Raw genomic sequence first — 22,453 nt, 5'->3', positions numbered from 1 at the left:
AAATTGATAAATTCGACTTCAGCAAAACTAAAAAATTTGCTGTGGAAAGACCCTGTTAAGAGTGTGAAATAGCAAACTAAACACTAGGAAAAAACACATGCAAACCACGTATCTCATAACAAACTATATCAAGAACATTTAAAGAACTATTAAAAACTTGGTGACAAACTACAACAAAAGAGCAAATAATCAAATTAGAAAATGGGCAAAAGATGATGAAGCATTTCACCAAAGAAGATGTACAGATGGCAAATAAGCATATGAAAAGATGTTCAGTATCACTAGCTGTCAGGGAAATAGAAATAAGACCACAGTGAACTTTCACTACACATCTATGAGAACAGCTGAAGGTTTTCTTTAAGTGAGAATACTATATTTTGTGGAGATACTGGATCTCTCACACATTGCTGCTGGGAATGTAAAATGTAAACTACTCTGGAAAACAGTTTAATTATTTCTTTAAAACTATACATTCATTGATTTACCAGCTGACCTAGCATTTGCACTATTGGACATTTATCCCAGAGAAATAAAAACTTACATCCACACAAAAACCTGTACGCAAATATTGGTAGCCCAAACCGGGAACATCCAAAATATCCTTTGATAGGTGAATGGGTAAACAAACTGTGGTATATCTATACCATGGAGTGCTACTCAGCAATAAAAAGAAGACTACTTACAACATGGAGAGACCTTGAGGACATCATGTGGAGATAAGCCAGTCACAAAAAGGCAAATAGTGCACAATTCCACTTATATGAGGTTCTCAGAGTAATGAGATTCATGGAAACAGAAAGTAGAAGGGTAGTTACCAGGGGCTGCGGGGAGAAGAAAAGGGAACTGCTGCTTAACTGGTATAGAGTTTCAAATTTGCAAGTTGAAAAGTTTAATAGATCTATTTCACAAGAATGAGAATACATTTAACACTATTGAACTCTATACTTAAAAATAGTTATGATAATTACAGTTGGGTCTATGTTGTGTGTTTTATACCACAGGAAAAAGAGGAAAAAGAAAAGGGAAAGGGAAAGGGAAAAAAAAGAGTAAAAATTTGACACATGCAGCAACTTAGATGGATCTCAAGATGATGGTGAGTGAAAACAAAAACAAAACAAAACAAAAACCCAACTCATCCCCAGTCACATACCCTGTGATTTTGTTTATTTAACATTTTAAAAATTTTAACAATTATAGAGCAGAAGAGGAAATTAGTAGTTCCCAGGGATTAGGAATGGATGGGGGAAAGGAAGTGTGACTGACTATAAAAAGGTAACATGAGGAGTTTTTTGTAATGATATCTTTATTGCATTGGTGGTTCCATAAACTTACATATGCTAAATGTCATAGAACATACACATACACTGTGCCAATATCAGGTTCCTAGATTTGATATTGTAAAGTCGATATTGTATTCATTTTTTACTGTTTCAGTAACAAATTCCCTAAATTAAGTGGCCTTGAACAATGCAAATTTATTATCTCACAGTTCTGTAGGTCAGAAGTCTGGGCACCATACGATTCAGCTAATTTCTCTGTTCCTGGCTTCATGGAGCCAAAATCAAGGTGTTGGCAGGGCTGAACTCTTTTCTAGAAGTTCTGGGTTAAATCCACTTTCAAGCTCCTTCAGGTTATTGGCAGAATTCAGTTCTATGTTATTGTAGGATGCAGATCTATCTCTGCTTCCATGCTGGCTATTGGCTACAGTCATTGTTAGATTCCAGAGGTTGCCTGTATTTCCTGGCTAATGGGCTCCTTTGTCATCTTCAGAGAAGCAGTGGCAGGTAAAGTCCTTCTCATTCTGAATCTTCTGACCTCTCCTTTTGCTTCATTCCTCTTTTGCTTCTCTTGATTTCAGTTGGAGAAATTTCTCTGCTTTCACAGGCTCAAATGATTAGATTATATCCACCTAGACAATCCAGGATACTGTCCCTATTTTAAGATCCATAAATTTTATGACATCTGCATAGGTCTTTCACAGCAGTATCTAATTGATAATTAAGTTATGGGAATCTGGGGGAGACAACTTTAAAATTCTATCTATCATAATTATGCAAAACACAACCATTACAGGAAACTGGTTAAAGGTTACATGGGAACTCTCTATACCAGTTTTGCAACTCCTTGTAAATTTATAATTATGGCAAAATAAAAAAAACTTTTTAAATGCAAAGAAAAAATAAAGGCAATATAAATATATTTCCCATTGAAAAACTACTACCAGAAGACCCAGACTAAAAGAAATACTAAGAAGTTTCAAGTAGAAGAAAAATTATTTCAGTTGGAGATACGGAATTGCAGGAAACAAAAAATGCAGAAAGAGGTAAATACGCAAGAAAAATCCAAGTTGTTATTGACTTTATAATACAATAAAAATGGCATGTTAGATTTAAAATATAGATAGAATTGAAATGCACAACAAGAATAGCATAAAAAGATGGAAAAACTTAAATGGAGTTCAAGTGTTTTAACATTCTTGCACTGCCAGGAAGTTTAAAAGTACTAAATTACAGATGACACTAACAAAGTTAAGGACACACATTATTATCTCTAGTGTAACCACTAAATGAATAGAATATTCATGAAATTAGTGAATATGAAATGAAAGAATATGTGTTAACAAGCCAATAGAAAGAAGTGGAAAAATAAAATACAAGGACCCAAAAGATGACTAGAAAAGAGAAACTAGGAATGAATATCAGGTGGGACAAAGAGAAAACTCAAACATATCAACAAATGTATTAAAGGTAAGCAAACCAAATATTCTAATTAAAAGACAAAGACTATAAGAATAAGTAGAGGGGGTGCATGGGTGGCTCAGTGGGTTAAGCCTCTGCCTTTGGCTCAGGTCAGAATCCTGAGATCATGGTCCTGGGATCCAGCCCTGCACTGGGCTCTCTGCTCACAAGGAGCCTGCTTCCCTCCCTTCCCCCCTCTGCCTCTCTGCCTACTCGTGACCTCGGTCAAATAAATAAATAAAATCTTTTAAAAAAGTACAGATTTAAAAAAAAAAAAAACCATATGCTGTTTGGAACTCACACTTTAATGTAAAGAGACAAGCTGAAAATAAAAGAATAGAATTATAAAATCCATGTAAAATGCCCTTCCCACCAAATAAGAAACCTTAATATAGCTATGTTGAAATCACAAGAAAGAGCTTAAAGAAAAATGGTAAGAAGAGACATTCTGTGATGAAAGTGCCAACCTTCTCAGAAGATACAATAATTCTTAACCTGCATGCACTAATAGCATAACATCAAAATAGAGTTAAGTAAAAACTGGCAGAATAAATCGGAGAAGTTGACAAATGCAAAAGTATAGTTGGAGATTTTAGTAAGCACTTCTCAGTAATTGATAACACAGACTAAAATAAACGGGAAGGGTATAAAAGATTCGAATAACACAACAAACTTGATCTAGTTGACATATGTGTAATACTACACACATTGAAGAATATGTATTTAAATGCCTACAAAACATTTACAAAAATTATAAATTTTTGCATATAGACCATGTAGCTAGTCTTAAATTGCAAAGAACTGAAATCACATAGAGAATGTTCTCTTACCACAGTGGAATTAAAGCTGAAATTAATAGTAAATTTTTAAAAAATATAACTAGAAAGTGGTCACATGCTTGAAAACGAAACAATACATTTGTTAAGAACACATGGTCAAATAAAGAAATTCTAAGAGAAATCAGAAAATGTGTTTAAGTGAAAATTACTAAAATATGGCATAACAAAATCCACAGGGGACAGAAAAAAATTGTGCTTGATGGAAAGTAGATAGTTTTAGATGTATACATTAGGAAAAAATGTAAAGCTGAAGATTCAATTATATTTCTCAAGAAGTCAGCAACAGAGTAATGTTATCCGACCCTTTTCTCTTTGCAAATATTTCAAATCCTTTAGTTTTCCAAACTAGAGCTTCCTAAATCCACATATTATTTGAACAGGTATCGTTGTTGTTGGATTTAGAGTGACAGATGCCTCTTGGAGGAATTCACCATTAGTCAATTTAGTGGATTTAATGAAAACCTCCATCTGTATTTGAAACTGTTCCTACTGTATTGGGAATCCATTAATAGCATCTATATCTAAAAGGAGCTTAATGTGGATATATTTTGGTAGTTTGGAATGCTAGTGTAAGTATCAATACATGTTTTTAAAGCTCTTAGAAATCTGTCAATGAAAACAGCAATATAAATGCAAAAGTTTGGCTTTTCAAACCATTTAGATGCTCAGAATAAGAGAGAAAATGAAATGTGAACTGAACCACAAAATTGGAGTATTTACTTTCCTCACCTCATTTTTTAAAACAAGCAAGACTCAAAGGAAAGAAAGATAAGGGTGGGTGTAGAATTGGCTTCACAACTCATAAACAGCAGTTCTAAAATAACTAACTGGATGAAGATAGACATAGGGAGCTTAAATAAAACAAGCAACTAATATTCTTCAAATAAACTTGATAGTAGTGAGGAAGTAGATATCAAATCTGATCTAAACTCCTGTGTGTCCATTTATTAATCATTCACTAATCCATGCATTCAACCATCCATTAATCTAGGAGATCTTTGTTAACTCTTTGCCAGGCAATGTGCTACATGCGAGAAAAACAATGGAGAGCAAACTGCTGTGTTTTCTTTCTTCTTGGTGTTTACAGTCCAGTAGGGTGGCATTAAAACAAGAAAATAAATAAACTGGTAAGTACAAATTGAGATGGTCTTATGAGACAGAGGTTCAGGGTGTTTTAGGAGCATACAATATGGGATATAGTCTGAGGAGTTAAGGAAAGCATCCCCCAGAAATTTTTATGTGAGCTTCGGTATGTAAGATAGAGATTGGCTAATAGGTCAAAGAGATAATGGGGGGAAAGAGCCTTCTGGGCAGAAGCAGCAGCACAGGCAAAGCTTCTAGTGGGGTGGAAGGGTGCACTGGGGAACTGAATCAGGGCCAGGGTGACTGAAAGAGAGCCTGAGGGAAGAGTGTGAAAGGGGGAGAGCTGAAGACAGTGTGAAGGAGGTGGGATGACGCTGGGAGGTCAGCAGAAACAAGAGCCATGCAGGCCAGATTAAAGGTCTTGTCTTTCTCCCAATAGCAAAGGGAAGCTGAGAAAGGGTTATCAGCAGGAAGATGACAAGATTAGTTCAGTATTTTTTTTTTTTTTAAGATTTTATTTATTTATTTGTCAGAGAGAGAGAGAGAGGGAGAGCACAGGCAGACAGAGTGGCAGGCAGAGTCAGAGGGAGAAGCAGGCTCCCTGCGGAGCAAGGAGCCCGACGTGGGACTCGATCCCAGGACGCTGGGATCATGACCCGAGCCGAAGGCAGCTGCTTAACCAACTGAGCCACCCAGGCGTCCCAAGATTAGTTCAGTATTTTAAATATTACTTCACTAGATGTAAGCAGTACAGGTTGGATTCCAGGACACCAGCTAGGATCCTGTGGCATCAATAGAGGGGAAAAGATGGTAGCTTGGAAGAATGTTTGGAGGGTACTACTGCCTTCCCTGGGCAAAAAAAGCCCCACCCAGTAAGAGTCCACTTCCCTTTCCCAAATCTACCTTCCATGATTCCCACCCCTGCCAGGCCAATAGGCTCACTGTCTCCTACACAAATCTTTCCTATTCTTTCTCTCACCTTTGTCCATGTTACTCCTTGCTTCATGAATTTCACCTGAGGCTTTCACCCAAGTCACAACCATCTTAAACACCCAAGTTCACATTGCATTCCCTTTTCCTTAGAACATTCCCACTCCACCATTTCCTTCCTTCTCTGCATTAAGCATGTGCTAGTTCCTCCTCTTCCTTCCCCTGCTGAAATTATAGGCTTCTTAGGGAAGGAAATGTGGCTTGCATTTCTCTGGAATCTTCCATAAGATCAAGCATAAGGCTGGTATTAAGTACAAAACACCCTTCACACCTAATCAACTTGCACTGCAATGAAAAATATCCCCAAGTATATGGATGATAATTTGTGGAAATACATGTTCCAAATTCCACTTAAGATTTTTAAAAAAGTGGTATTTTATTAATATAAAGGGTATTATCGAAGAACGTTTTATAATAGGTTAAAATCCAAGCCATCTGGAGTCAGCACCAAACTTGTGGATTATTCTACCAGTTTGCCTTTTAGTAGCTAAGCATGTGTCTTCTGATTTCTGTGTACTCCCATACATGCCAAACGCAGTGGCATGAACTTGAACTTGGCCTTCAGAAGGATTCCCACTAGAGCTTCTTCTAGGGCAGTAGAAAAGTGGGTCTTATCACACACATGCCAGGGTACATTCCCAGCAGGACCTACTGCCTCCGTGCTCCCCACCTGGCAGTCTTACAAGACTCTAACAGCTAAGTAAAAAAGGATCAGAGAAACGGGTCTTATGAGGACAACTTGCCAAGAATTCATTTCTTTATTCATTCTGTATATTAGTTCCACAAATCTTCAATAAAACAATGTCATGCTTTGTGCACCTGAATTTTGTGAAGAGGCTAAATTTTTGTGAAATGTGAAAAGGGTCAGCCCATGTGCATAAGACATGGTTTGCATAAATAACAGCTAATATATGTTGAATGTGCCAAGCAAAAGGCAAGTTCTTTAAATGAATTAGTCACACAACAGCTTCATGAAATAACTCGTATTGTTCAAATAATAAGCCCGAGATTCCAAGATGGAGGTAACTCACCTCACTCAAAATCTCAGGAACAGTAATGATGGGGCCAAGACTCTGACTGAGGTTTGTCTCTCTATGGAATCAGAACATAAACTTCCAATTCTACTTCCCGAACAGTGGCCACACATGGACTACAGATGCACTGGGGGTGTCTGGGTAGGGTTCTGGATGGCTGGAGTTCCTCTGATGTTTCCAGACCACAGCTTTGCTCACACTGTTAACATTCCTTTCTTGTTAGAATACCAAGCAACCTGAGGGATCCCCTCTGATGTTCCTCAGTTGTCTCATGAACTTCTAAGGCGACTCAGGACCTAGTGCCTCCGTGCTCCCCACCTGGGGAGCTCTGCAAATTGGGATTCAATAACCATACAACATCAGGGAGGCAGAAGAGTACTGGATTTTGAAATAGTTTCTGCATCTCAAAGAAATACAATTGAATTCTCCTTTCCCCAACTGGACATATGTGTGATCTTAAGCATCTTAACCTCTCTGTACCTCTGAGTTATAAGAGTACCTACCTTTTTTTATTTTTTAGATATTATTTATTTGTCTGACAGAGACACAGAGAGAGAGAGGAAACACAAGCAGGGGCAGTGGGAGAGGGAGAAGCAGGCTCCCCACTGAGCAGGGAGGCTGATGCGGGGCTCGATCCCAGGACCCTGGGATCATGACCTGAGCCGAAGGCAGAGGCTTAACCACTGAGCCATCCAGGCACCCTAGGGGTTTTCTAATTATTAAATGCAGTAGAATGTGTAAAAGTGCTTTGCATAATTTCTAGCACAGAGTAAAGTAAGAGTAAAGCCCAAAACTTTACTGCTTCTACTATTATTTCTCTTATACACTCTGTTCTTACTTTAAACAGCTAGATGGTTTGCTGGTTATTTCACTTGCCTTGTGCTTGTCTGCTCTCTTGGGGTGAATTCCTCAGAAGCACAATCTGTTACAAGGATTTGGGTGCAGGTAGTTAATTTGGAAAGTGATCCCAGGAAGCACCCATCAGGAGAGTGGAGGAGTGAGGCAGGCAAGGGAAGAAAGCCAGTGTAGGGTAAGTTAATCAGCATCAAGCACTCTGGGTTACTGAGAGAGTTCTACTGGATATCTCTAAGAGATGGTGCAGCATACACCCAAGAATTGTCCCACCTGAGGGCCAAGAAAGCCCCTATTTGTCACTGGCTGGGGCTGCTCCCAGGGCATCAACCCCCTGATTCTTCCAGCCTGCTTTGCATGCTCACTGAGCAAGTCCCACGGCCAAAGAAAGTTCTCAGAAGAGTTGCAGACCTGGCATCGAGAAGCCATCAGTGTGCACTGGAAGGTACGTGCCCACAAGACATCTTTTTATTCACAGGGCCCAGCATAGTCTTTTACCCAGAGTCAATGCTTACATAAATATTTTTTGGTTTAAATTGTGTTTCATATTGAAAATGATGAAGCACAAAATGTACTTATCTACTCTACTATGCAAGTGTTACACTTTAACCTCTTGGGAAATGTTTGCTGGAACATCTCTTGGCCTTCTTTAATGAATTTTGATCTTACATCACATTTAAACGCCTTGGAGTTCTGAAAGACAAATATATCCTCATGTAATTTAAATGACAATCAGCAGGCTATTTTTTTCCTTATTAATATACAGAAAACTGGTGGTCACAGCAGGTAACTGATGAGGCTAATCTGTCAATGTCCTGATAATTCGCTGCCTGATTGCTCTCAGTCCGGGAGGATGCATAATCACAGTAACACCAAGCAATTTGATCAGGTCCAGAATAGATCATCGATTGTCCTCAAGTGAGCTGGGTGTCGTCACTGAATGAGGTTGGCACGATATCTCAAGGGAGCTCCTCCGAAAGAAATCAATATTGAGATTTCAAAATATTGTAGAAGAGATCAACAGGAAGCTTCTGTGAGATGCAAACCTAGGGGTAATGTGGCAGAAAGAGAATTGACGTGATTAGTCATCATACTCTGTTAATTCGGACTCAGCCAAAGGTATTCAAAAAGAGGATCCTAATGGATGACTCAGGCATTTGACTGTTTTAGTTTCCACACTTCTCTACAGTTTTCCAAACAGTCTGAGGTATTTCTTAACCAGATGTTAACAAAAATATTCTCCAAACAAAAGGCAAATCATTGTTTCCACTGTGATACGGAGAAATGAATAAGTGGCAAGGCCTTACCAGTGATTAAAGAACACCCAATATTTTTAACCATGACCTGTAATAAATAAAAATGCAACCTACATATTGAAACTTTATCCTTCATTTTGATGGCACTTTTAGATAAATAATTAACAAGATTAGGTAATTTTACTTTGTGGCTGGAATATTTCCGAAGTCAGGTATACATGCCTTTCTTCCTCTAAGCTGTTCCCTTCCTTGTTTGGTTATTTGGAACCATTACTGCTTTTAATTTAAAGCTTCGGAGAAGCCAGTTTCAACAGCCATATTTTCCTTCCTTACACGTTTTGTTAACCAATTTATGACTTCTAGGAAGGAGAAGGGGAGTACAAGGAAAGCAAAGAGGCACAGGAAGGTTCATGTGTGACTGGTACCACTGTGTTGACCTAGCAACAGAGCTTTTCAAGCCTGGTAAGAAATGCAAACTCATTCATTCTCTGATGAAGTTCATTTATGAGTTCTTTGTATACCTGAATCTCAGAATCTCTTACCTGCTCTTCCTTTGCTAAAGAGAAACAGATCTTTATCCTTCTCACTCAGCCTCTGATAACCTAGTAGCACCATCAGCTTCTCTGCCAAAGTCCATTCATTCTTTCAGATGGTCCTGTTAGCTAAGATCTCTTTCATAAGAAGGCCAGATAAACATTCTCTACCTTAACTAACTCTAAGTGCAATTATTTTCTTTAAATAGTAGCTCCCTTCTTTTATTTTATTTTAATTTAATTTATTTTTATATTTTATTTTATTTGCTACCATAGGCCACTTTAAGCTAGCCTCTCAGTTTACGTACATCCCACACAGAAAGCAAATCCTGGTCCACTATGTCTCTTCTAAAAGGCAGTAAGCTCTTCTGGTAATTCCCTTTGACCAAGGACTTAAAACTGTTCATTACCCAGTAAACCGGTTTGACCACACTTTAGTCAGGCTTCTCTACTCCCTACACATCCCTAAACTTGGGCTTGTCCCCAAGTCTGAGCAAGCACTAGAGCAGTCAGGTGCAAAACATCCCCTTTCTTGGTTCATTCCAAGAATCAGCTAACCCCCTAGAGAAACATTCCCTGTTAAATTTCCCTGATCATGCTGTCTGCTTACATACACCCCCCACTTGCCCTGGTTCCCACAGAGTTCTTGCTAGTCCTATTCACTCCTCCCTATAAAAGAAAATCTTTTTTCTATTTAATTTTCAGACCCAAAGCTCACAAACACCTCTACCTCTCTGAAAACCCCAGTAGTTATACCCTCAATGTGGGTGAAAGGTTAAGTTTTTGTGACACCACTTTGTTAATTCTAACTATAGTCTAGCACTTCCTTTCAAGTGCTACGGTATTTAATATCTTCTGGTTCCATTTAAAAACCATTTAAAAACCCTACTACAAGTAGGGGCACCTGGGTGGCTCATGGGTTAAAAACCCTACTACAAGTATAAATGTATTTGTCAGGGAGGAAAAACTTTTCCTCTACCCTCAAAGTTTAAGGTTGGTGGCCTACAAATTACATGACAATAGACAGTTTAACAGGAAAAAGGTATATATATTTTATTAATATTCACATGCAGAGAAGTTTACAGAAAAAAGTGAAACTCAAAGAAGCAGTTAGATTCAGAGGTTTATATACCCTTTTAACAAAGAAATGAAGGTCTGGCCTTCAAGGGATGATACATTTGGGGGCAGTTACTAGGAAATAATAATAAATAATATAATAATAATAGAGGGCCTATTTTAGTAAGGTCTGTTTATACAAACTCATCTTGGTGTGGACTCCCCATTTTTGAAGATAAGCATTGTTCTTCTCTCTTGATATGTGGGTGGGAAAATGGAGGGGAGTTCCTTTCTCAAAGGGAAATTTAGGCCTTGCTTTCAGGCAGATAAGAGGAAGGCAAGAACTCTTTCTGCATCTGTTGATTCTCAATTGCCTTCAGCTCAGACTCTTCTATAGAAGTGGCATATGCCCAGTCGACATATAATTTGTTCAGAAGCTACTCTAAAAGATATTTCCAATGCAATGTGTGCATTACTGCTTTTCAAGAAAGGATTTGCTATGTACTTTTGGCTTAGTATCCTGAAACCAAGCTGTGATTTTACAACCATGAACTTTACAGCTGTGGGGCACTGCACAGGAGCAAACATTAGAATTAAATAATTATCTGAGGGGAAAAAAAAAAAAAACCAAACCCGAGTGATTTTTCAATTAAATTTCCAAAAACTATTGAGCAGGTAAATGTAAATTTCCCCACCACGTGTGGTAGTGAAGAATATTATATTACAGAAGATATTTTCAGCTAAGTAATGTATATCCATGGGGTAATATCCTTCTCAAGACTAAACTGTTCCACCTAGTTAGGCAAAGGGCAGGTCACTCAGGGCTCTGAACAGCAGGGTGGGAAGTCTGCATTTTATTCTAAGGAAGATGAAAGGCTTTGGATGATTCCCAACAGGGGAGCCTCATAATCTGATTTATATTTTTAAATGCTCCCACTCTTGGCTGTTAGGTGAGGGAAAGAATGATAGAAGAACATGAACGGCAGTTAGGAATCCAGTCTAGATAAAAGACGGCTGTTCGCACACAGTTGCTGCCAGTAAGCAACTCGGGAATTCATCCCTCAGGAATCAAGGCTGAAGACACTGTAAAGGCATGGAGTGTTTTCCCACCTAAAATACACCACGTGCACTTCCAGTTAGGTGCCTGTTCACTGGTTTCCCCTCACCTTCCTTTTTTTTTTTTTTTGCCTCTGTGTGTGTGTGCACACGCACGTGCCCTTCAAAAGGGCACATCCTTATCCATCTTCTCCATATATCACTCTTCATTCCCTCCCTAACTGGGGTCACTCTAGTCTCTTTTCTCAGCAATATTAATCTTGGCAATCTAGAAGACATTGGGTATAAATTAACCCAGGAGAAATTTAGGCTAATAACACTATTGCTTGGTGGTTACTGCACTATTTGGTACCAACTCTCTCTGGACATTCTAGGTCCACTATTTCCTATGATCTTTGCCGAATTGCTGAAATTCCCTGTGCCTCAATTTCCTTATATGTAAAACAGGAATGCTAATAGTATTTGTTCCACATGATTGTTACTAAGACTGAATGAGCTGATATTTACAAAGTACCGATATCTTTCCCTAACACATAATACATGCTACTTGGATGTTTGCTATTATCATCACTGCATACCTACCTTTTAGAGCTGTATGAGGAACAGATAAATAACACCTGTAAAGCACTCAGCACTGGGACTCAACACAGATATAGTAAGTATCCAGTTCATGCTCAGCTATGATTATTTTGCTCAAATATGATACAAATCTCAGCAATGATCCAGTGTTTATTTTCGCCTCTTTTGCTGTTTCTAATTCCTTTTTCAGTCCCTAAGAGGTCACCCATGTCTGTGCCTGTGTCTGTGATGAGTATATTTAACCTCGGGGCCAGGAGAGAAAATATTGCAAGAGAGGCAGAAGCCATTGGCTCATTTCCCAGTTTTCTCTGCTTCTATTAAAAAAAAAAAATAAAAGTGCTTCTCCTAAGAACTAGGTACCACATTTTTGAGACTCCAGCTGAGGTAAATTAATTAAATAGTTCATTAATTTTGGCACTCTTACATGAAATGAAAGCAGTTTTGGAAAGTGCGCCTTTGTCTGGGTTAATTAGTAAGTGAGAACATTGGGACTTTGCTACATTTTTTGCTTCAGCGATTCTTGTAATTATTTTTTTAGGTTCATGTTCTATGTAAACTTATAAAGACATGTTTTAATATCCATTCTGTGATACGGGGAATATTAGTAGTGATCTAAGGGACATCGAGTGAGGAGAGTACAGGGGCTGTGTTGCGACAAGATGAGGAAGAAACTAGAACTGGGGGTTAGGGGAAAGAGGTGGAACTTTCTGAATAATAAAGGCTGTGTGCAAGAAAAAGCACCTTTAACAGCCTGTTCCATTTTTATGTCTGATTACATGGATCCCAAATTCATTTTTATCATCTTAATGTTTATATGGTTACCGGTATTTCTGACTTGCGTAACTTTTGCATGCCTCTTAAGAAATCTCTCTAATTGTTTGCGTTTCTCACAGATAATTCAGAAGTCTTTGGCAACAATGTTACCTTATATGAGAGCAAACACGTTCTCAGTCACGCAGTGAGGATATAAATGCTGGAGCTGCTTGAAGCACAAATCAGTTTAGTGGAATTTTTTCCCCTTCCTCTTTGTTTCCACCCACTGGTTGGAACAAAATTGGCATCTGACGCCCAGATTGAAATGCATACTGTGACCTTCCTTTGGCTCTATAAATATTATGGGACCTGCTTACATACCCCCATATGTGTGATGTTTCAGCTTAAATTGTAGTGTGATGTGATGTGTAATCAACCAGATGAGGGTAAGATTCATTATTCTAACTTGTCTAATGCTGGCTGTGCAAAATCATGAGTAGGTCAAGAGGAAGGCTGGAAAGTACCTGAAGAACACAGACTTATAAAACTCTATAATGTCTTTAGCCCAAAGGAATTTCCTTACGCCAGGTAATTATCTTGACTATCTGGCCAATTATGGAATTAATGTTTATTGAGTCACAAAATGTGTATCAGATACTTTACATAATAATTTTATCCCTTCTTTGCTACAACACTGCAGAGTAAGTGTCAATGGCCCTGTTTAACAGATAGGAAAACAGATAGGTTCAGAGAAGTAAAATGACCAGCCCAAAGGGATGCTACATGATGGTGTATTTATAAGATTAAATACTCTAAGGAGATTTGAGTCTAAGCTGTCTAAGATTCTCCTCTACATATCTTTCTATATAAGTGTCATCAGCAAAGTGATTCCTTACCCCAAGCACAGGCTGTAGGAAGCTAGAGCATATGTTTTTAGGCAGTATTACTCAGGCCAGTGGAATGTTACCACAAAGAAAATGACATCACAGATGTTCATATGTATCACACACTCTAGTTATGTAAGGGTTTTTAAGAGAATCCTACTCAAACAGCATTTTAGATACATATGGCAAAATAAATCTAATCTTGGCTGGGCCTCAGAAATTGCTGTCAGCTGAGGTTGAAGGCATTCTCCCATAGGACCCTGGCAATGGACACTCTGCCCTGTGTTAGAAATCCTTGAGGATCCTGAAGTAGGCGTTGCTCTTGATCCAATAAGTCTTCACATCTTCCTCCGTCTGACCACTCCTGATGGTAAAAGAGCATTTTCTTAGCCACCAATCTCTCTCTCACACAAGCACATACACACATACATCATTGCTTCAAATCTCTCTTAAGTGTTCTCTCCTTCCTAATAGATTCCAAGAACCCCAAGGAAGTTGGGGCTGCTTCATATTTATAGAATTGTAGACACTTTTTATTTATCCCAATGACTGATGGGCACTTTGGCATTTACTAGCATTTACTTCTGGCATTCAGGGTCAGACACGCTAAATATCTTCCAGTGTGCAATGAAGTCTGCACCAAGACAAACCATCCTTCCCAAAGGTCAACAGCCCCATGGAGAAGCTCTGAACCAGAGTATCCTTACCTTCCTTTCCTTCCACTCCTTTTCCATTTCCCTCCCCCAACTCCCTTCCAACAGCTCACTCCAGCAAGTGCCTTATGGAAGAAGAGGGGAAATGGATTAACATATCACCCCAAAAGATAACCTACTGTTTTCAGTTCTGATCCTCTGACCCAAGTTCCCCTAATTTCTTGGTTTGATGGGACGTCTGATTTTTGTCCAACCTGGTGAACATTCTTCATTGGCAGCTACTCAAAAGACCACTGCTTGAACATTTCAGCACTTGGGGTTCATTTTTGCTGCCAAAACAGCAATTATTGAAGTCTGCTACATATTGCTGGGACATCCATAAGGGTTTTTCCTTTTTTCCAATATGGAAAACATTTGTTCTGCCAAAGCCATGCCTACCCCCAGCACAGGAGTTGACAGGACCATTTGCTTCTAGCATAGGGAGAACTGACCCCTATAAATTATAATTATATATATATATATATATAATGTATATTTTTATATATATATGTATATAATGTATATATTTATATATATATATATAATTTATATATATATATATAAATTATAAATTTATAAATTATAGAAATTCTTTAATAATGACTTGGCTCAGGCAAATCTGCATTACCCCAAATCTTTCTCCCTCCAGACTCACAGATGCTAGATGAGGGAAAGAGGGGAAGGAAAAAGAGCAACCAAGAACAACTTCTCAGGTTTTGATTTGAGCATCTGGATGGATGTGATGCTCCACATTAAGAGTAAAAAAGTCTGAAGAAAGGAACATCAGGGGTTCACTTCGGTTTTCAACTTGAGAGGTCTCTTGGACATCTAAATTGAGATATTAAAATGGTAGTTAAGATTCCAGGGAGTGGCCAGGGTTAGAGATACACCTTTGGGAGAGATGTAGTTCGAAGTCTGGGGACTGGTAAAAATATCCTAAAGAGAGTATCAGTATGGTGAGGGGCAGGAAAGGAAGAAAGGCGTCTCAGAACAGAAGAGCTCCAACCTTAAAAACCTCTGAATGTGAAGTTAGGAACAGGTTCTGTGTATGATAAATATTACCAATAGGCAAACTGTCTAATTATAATGCTGACATTAGTGTCAATTATACTTATCCCATTGTTTTTTCCATCAACCCCATGAAATAGAAAGTAAGATACACATGGTGGTGAGATAATAGATCATTTTAAATTTCTTTCTCATCCTTTTCCATATTGTTCAAATTCTTTACAATGAACACGTGATGATTCCATAATGATAAAAATGCAATAAATACCTTAAATAGTAATATCTTATATGTTGTTCACAGTACACTTTAACCAGTGATCCTATACCTATGCACATTCCACCACATTAAGATGCAAACATACAGCATCAGGTTGGACACTTGTCCTATAATATTCGAAGAATCATACCTATACATATTTAAATTTTTTTAAAACTTAGAATAATGATGCTTTGGTTAAAGTGATAAGACCAAGATATCTTCATGATACTTTGGATATAACAGAAGCATATTTATTGAATAAACAGAAGATCACAGCTAAAAGTCAAAAAAGCTTATTAGTAAGCTTGAGATGCAGTTTACAAGCATGTTCCTTATGTCTCTGTACATTTTCCAACTCTCCAAATGTAGAGGGATAGCAAAAATGTAATCAGGGAAATAATTCTTGGCCACAACTCACATTCCAGGGGAAGAAAAATAACAACAACAAAATACCCAAGCAAAACCATCAAACCACATCCTGGTAAAAACCTTTAATGTGCTGCTGGGCCATCATCTGGTCCCCATCATTACCAGCTGTGCCTTGCATACGCGGGAAAGGCCAGACTTCAGTAATAGGAACTAAAATACAAGGCCCATGACAAGGCTTTGAAGTTGAATTTGTTTAGCAGCATTTGTGACTAAGGTGGTGACTAGAGAATTTTAAAAAGCGACAGACAAGGTCATAGAGGACAGACTTGCTAGGTCCTGTTTATAAAAATAGGAGGAATCTTTCAAATCTAGATAGGAATGACAACTTCTAGGTCTGCCACAGTAACTTTCCATTTTTCATTTGGGAGATGTGAATAAAAGCCTGCTTTGAGCAGAGTACATGTGGATGTTTGGCCAGATAGGACAACAAAACTGAAGAACTTTGCATCAAATGGGGAAAGAATGATTAAAAACCCTGAAAATGATGCCTGCTTTGAGCAGAGTACATGTGGATATTTGGCCAGATGGGACAACAAAACTGAAGAACTTTGTATCAAATGGGGAAAGAATGATTAAAAACCCTGAAAATGATAGCTGCAAACTTATCCAAATATCACAGCTATAGTAGTTGGTTCCTAGAGACATTCCACAAAACCATTCCTAGGGTTGTAAATGTGCGAGCAAATAAGTTAATCAAGATAAGCTTCTTAACAGCAAAACTTTTAAGTCATGTTGTTAGTCTCTCAGAGGGATATCATAAAAGCAACATTCCCCTCCATTCTTTATTTATGAAACTTTTTTTTAAGATTTTTATTTATTTATTTGACAGACAGAGATCACAAGTAGGCAAAGAGGCAGGCAGAGAGACGGGAGGAAGCAGGCTCCCCGCTGAGCAGAGAGCTGAGCAGAGAGCCCAATGCCGGGCTCCATCCCAGGACCCTGAGATCATGACCGGAGCCGAAGGCAGAGGCTTCACCCACTGAGCCACCCTGCTGCCCCAAAACTCTTTTACCCAAAGTATCACAGAAGAGTTGCGCTCCAAAAAACACTTACTAAGTCCTTCCTAGTAGAGATAAGGGTCACATAGGACAAATCGGAAGAATGTTATGAAAGTTGGGTTTCTAAAGAGAGAGGTAAATAACTTGGTGGAGAAGGAAGAGGAAGAACTATGCAATGGCTCAGAGGCTGAACTTGTTTGCCAAGGGAAAAAACAATCTGCACTCATGGAAGAAACATGGATTCTGAACTCTGTTTGGTTGAGTGACCTTTCCCCAAGAATACTATAGAAGTCCTTGCAAATCAGGTAACTGGAAAAATCGACCAACACTTTGAATTACAACTACTATGAGGTCAATGAGAGGACAGCTGGTAAATCTTGAAGAATCTGCTAATCTTATAGATAACATACACAGATGAAAATCCCTACATTGGTTTTTAAAATTATTATTCTGAATAATTTGAGGGTTGTCACAAAATTTCAATGACCTGAATATTCAAAAGCTAGTACATATTTAATTAGTTTTTATTAATTTGTCTCCTCTATAAGTTTTACTCATCCCTTGTAAGGATATATGCTTTATAAAACAAATTAACAGTAATATTTCATGCATTTGTTCCTTCTAGAATCCAGAATTATCAACCTTAAGGCAGAAATCCTGCCAATTATAATCCTACCCTTGCAAAACATCATCAAAATGCTGATTCATACTGACTAAACAGGCTGCATATTAATTACTCATTTCAGTGTCAGTGTGTTCATTATACATGGCTCTTTCTAAAGGAGGAAAAGATAAGGAGATGCTGATGCTTCCAGGGCATTTCATTAAAATGCACAATGTGGAAAAAATAAGTTACTTTTGCCCTTTAAATGAATTACATAGAACAAACTTGTGAAAATTACATCATTTGGAGCCAGAAGAACATTTTCAGTCTTCTTTCTTAAATGCTTTTGGTAGCTCAGATCTACACAAGTTATGTTACAATTTCTCCAGTGTGTATCTCTAAGGTCTTTGCCTCCAGTTCCTGACTGCACACCTCCTCTCATTAGTATGTCAGGTTTTAGTAATGTTTGGGGTGACAAAAAAGACCCTGACATAGTAGAAATTCACCTTGGACTTGAGCTATGTTCTCCTGGTACAGCTATGTTCTCCTGGTACAGCTATCTTCAGTCATGCCTGAGCAAGTCTTATGTAAAAAGTTACATCATGTACTATTTAATGAAATGCATCCAGTTGATAAGAAGCACCTTAATGGTAGCTGTTATGATGATGATGATGATTATTATAATTATTACACGGATGAAGATCAGAATGAAGATGAAGTTGATGCTGTTGCTTTCTAGTGAACTAGAGAGAAGGTAATCACCAGAGTTTCTCAGATTGATCCCAAGTCCCTTGGAACCAGAACTCAAGCCACACTTCCTTCTGGGGGTTAGGCATATCTGGGTATATAGCTAGATAACTTGCCCAAAGGTCTTTTGGACAGAGGCTGGAAGTCTATGCTAAGGGAATAAAGATGATGAGCTGAGCCCGTGACAAATGTTTAGTTAGCAGAATGGAATAGGGATCCTGGGTACATCTTTCCAGAACTGCCCCTGTCCAGGTCTCCTGGACACATGTAGAAGCCCAGGAGAGGGAGAGGGAGCTGCAACTGTTAATTAAAATAATTATTTCTATTACGTCATATACTATATCTATTGTGACCCTATCCTTCCAGAAGATTAGGCATGGGGAAGAGAATCTACTTCCTTCCTCACCTCCTATTCCTTCTCACTCCCCTGACACAGACCCCAGGCGGATTTGGCAGAAGGGAGCTCAGGTCTTCTTTGGAGAGTCAGTCCAGGTGCTAACTACGCTGAGTTAGAGTCACAGGAAGGACTGAAATGTCCAGTGAAGGAGCAAGAGAGTATATAGAGCTGTGTCAGGGAAACACTGTCACGGGGGCATGGCAAACCACCCAGTGTTGCTGGATGTGTATAGGCTGAAAATGCTTGTGAGCACATTTAAGGCCCCCCTAAGAGAGTTCCAGAAATACCAGTGGGTGGGCTGGCAGGGTGACTCAAAGTTCTTTGCCAGCAAGTGGGGAGAGCCAGCAACACTAGTGGACTTTGAGCTACTATTATTAATGTGACCTCATGTGTTATTCTGGATGATGAGTCATAGGAGAAATGTATGGCATATATGAATATAGGGAGAGGTGCCCTTGCCCATTTTCTGTTAGAGATGTGTGGAAACTGCCATTCTAGAAAAATAAATCTGAGGTCTCAGAGTAGCTGGTGAAATATACCAAGTTTCTCTTTCTCCTTCACTTTTCAAACACAGGAACAAAGCATGAAAGGTGGAGTGATCATGTTAGGCCAGAAAGAAGATGGGAGAAGAAAAGCAGAGAAGGGGAGAGGAAGACTATGGGTGAATAAGCTCCTGCCATGCATTATGCATTAGGTGCATAATGGCTATTGTTCATGGCTATTGTTGTACCTGACTCTCAATTAAAAAGAGAAAGAGAGAACCTGAGTCAAGTATTATTATCACCATTTTAAGGCAAATAGACAGCTAAATTTCAGAGAAACAAAGTAACTTGTCCAATATCACAAAAATTCTAACTATCAGAGCAAATTTTGAATCAAAATCTATATTACATCAAAATCCATGCCTGCACCCCCCAAGTCAACCTGCCAGAGTACAGGAAGAAGACTTTAAGATTCTTACTACTATTTCTCTATGCTTGGCAGTAAGATTGGTTTAGTCCAGATCAGGTAATGACATACCACACATGGTTCACAGAGTATCATGAAGGAAGAGGGGTTAACACAGGGGATGACAGTGGCCTCTCCACTTACTTATTCGTATTTTTTTAGTATATTATGGTGCTAAGGAGTATGGGACCTATATAAGTCACTTTTATTACCCGCTTTTTAACTAATAAGTCCCAGAGATAGATGAAAGCCTTCAAAATGTTCCTCTAAAGAAGTGGGAGATCGATGAGAATGCCAGTGATACAAACGCATGTGAATGGCACAGGCATGAGCTCTTCGTCAACCATCAACCAGAGAGATACAGAGATGACACATGAGGTTCTGACTCAAAGTCAAACCAAAAAATAAATTAATAAATAAATAAATATGAAACCTATTTAAGGTATGAGTTGATATCCAACATTGTAAATATTGTGTTAGTATATTTTACATAGTTGCATTTACTGTGCTTTGGGGAGTGTTTTTTCCAGTTACTCATAAGTATATCCACTTAGAAGCCAATCCTGAATCACTGTGTTTCAAATTTTAAATAAACAATTTCAGATATAATAAAATATTTGTGATAGGTTTAGTACTAGTAAAATTCAGTACTAATAAGTTTAGTGCTTCATGTAGAATTAAAGGATTTTGTAGTCAATGAATACATAGTTATTAAATATTATACATTGCAACTTCATCTCATCTTTAAGCTTTCCTCTTTTACAATAAAATGGACATGGCACATTAATTCTGTGGTAGATATATGTAATTTATGAATAAATGAATTTATTTTTATTGAGGGCTCATGTTCAAAAAAGTGTAATAGGGTACATTATCAAAACCATTTTGCTGGCTGATGCACCATATATCAGAGTATAGTGAATACTGTGTGGTACATAAAAAGTTCTTGAAAAAAAATTTTAATGAATAAATACCACATGGGTATGAATTACACTTCATAGAGTAAGGAATGTTTGGGCGAACAAAAAGAGAGAGGGGATGGCTTTAATTTTAGAAAGAAGATGGAAGTCATCACCTTTAGCTAGAGCTTGTGTTTATAATCTCAGCATCTCTTCCAGAAGGAGCCCCTTTCAATCTCAAAGTGATGTAGTTTAGATGATAAATTTTATGATCACATTAATTATACAGAAGATTACCAACTTCTCTATCTTCCTCTATTTCTCTCATTTTTTCTCCTTTTACCCCTGACTCAAAATGTGTTTATTTATTTTCATGAGCAGCCCTGTTGTCTGTCTTGATATGTTCTAGGCTATGAAACAGTTATGTCATGGTCTTCCTTCCTTGCAAAATTAATCTCTGTCCCTCTCCTTACATGCCTTCTTTCCCTGCTTATAAACGTATCTAGGTCTTGAGAAACCTAAAATTAAAAAAAAAAAAAAAAAAGCTGAGATCAACTTCTCTTTGAACTTGTTTCCCCATTTATTTTACTATGGACAGTCTTTAAAAAGATGCTGCTTCTGTTTCCTTCTCCACCCATCACACTATTGAAATTGCTCTTAAAAATTCCTAGTGACAGCACCATGTTATATATGCTCTTCTCTACATTCCCCTACAAAACGTTAGTGAGAGCTTAGAGACTTGCACAGGGATCAAAGCCCTTTGACCAAAAATGGTCCTCCTCTACCTACGAAAATAAGAGAAGGTGAAGGCAAGAAGTTGCACCTGCCTGCTCAGCCAGGTGGAATGAACTGGTGACCTTCATATGGTCCTCCCACCCAAAGGCATTTTCCTAGCCCCCCTCACTCCACATCTTTTCCTGAATATCTGAAATTACTGACCACATTTCACTAACTTAAAAGTTTCTACTATTTTGGTATATTCCAGGATACTACAAGGTATTGTATAAACACTACAGAATTTGGAGTCAGAAAGATATGAATGTGAATTCTGGTTTTGTCCCACTATATTGCTTGGTGACCTCACCCAAATCATTAGCCTTGTTGAACCTGATTTCATTGTCTGTCAAGTGGAATTGATGACACCTCACTCACAGGCTGATTCTCACTAAGAGTTAAGAAAGACTATGTTCATGTGAACACTGGTTTATGTCTTCTTTTTATTATAAAGTTTTCAACTGCCTTTAAAGGCACAACTCATTAAGCTGACTGTGCCTTAATCTACATTCACTTGCAATAGAATCGAAAGTGCTGAAGAGTCACTTTTGACGCATTGTTTACTCTCCACATACTTGAGTCTAGAGTCTTCAGGACAATGACACCATCTCTTTCTATGAAACACATAGTACATTCATTTCTAATAGTACATTTATTACTAGCACATTTATTTCTGAAGTACATTTATTTATTTCTAGAAATAAATGCACTAACAAATAATGTCATAATGTACTATGGGTTTCTAAAGCACTAAGGACTATGCTCAAGATTTGACTTATTTTCCTATAGTTCATGGTGAGTATTTTTCTTTCTAATTCCATTTTATAATAAGAGGATGAAAGGATGTAATAGAAAAGTATATAGAAAATATCTGGAGCTACCCCTAAATGCCTAGGAAGGAACAAGAGTCCAGCCTAAGGAGAGGTACATTCACTCTTACCCTTCTTCAGAGAATTACAAGCAAAAGATGTTCAGTGGCTGGCAGAGGTGGGAGGCAGGGCACTCTAAAGCACCTTCAGGGGACACTTACCAACCAGAGTTCACT

At 38.2% G+C, this 22,453-nt stretch overlaps 1 long non-coding RNA gene across 2 annotated transcripts in view; it reads right to left on the bottom strand.

Moving 5' to 3' along the window:
- Positions 1–1,302: 1,302 nt before the first annotated feature.
- LOC132013738 (uncharacterized) overlaps positions 1,303–22,453 on the bottom strand; it is a 148,511-nt gene continuing 127,360 nt past the window's right edge. The window contains exon 4 of one of the 2 annotated variants that reach the window (XR_009403088.1): positions 1,303–8,582. This is a non-coding gene — a long non-coding RNA (uncharacterized LOC132013738). Of the gene's footprint in view, positions 8,583–13,405; positions 14,018–22,453 lie in introns of those variants that run through there. The other variant, XR_009403089.1, reaches the window with a different exon arrangement.

The sequence above is a fragment of the Mustela nigripes genome, chromosome 3 (genome assembly GCF_022355385.1).
Source record: "Mustela nigripes isolate SB6536 chromosome 3, MUSNIG.SB6536, whole genome shotgun sequence".
Taxonomy (NCBI): domain Eukaryota; kingdom Metazoa; phylum Chordata; class Mammalia; order Carnivora; family Mustelidae; genus Mustela; species Mustela nigripes.
Note: the sequence above shows the minus strand (reverse complement) of the source record. Positions and strands in the feature narration are given on the sequence as shown.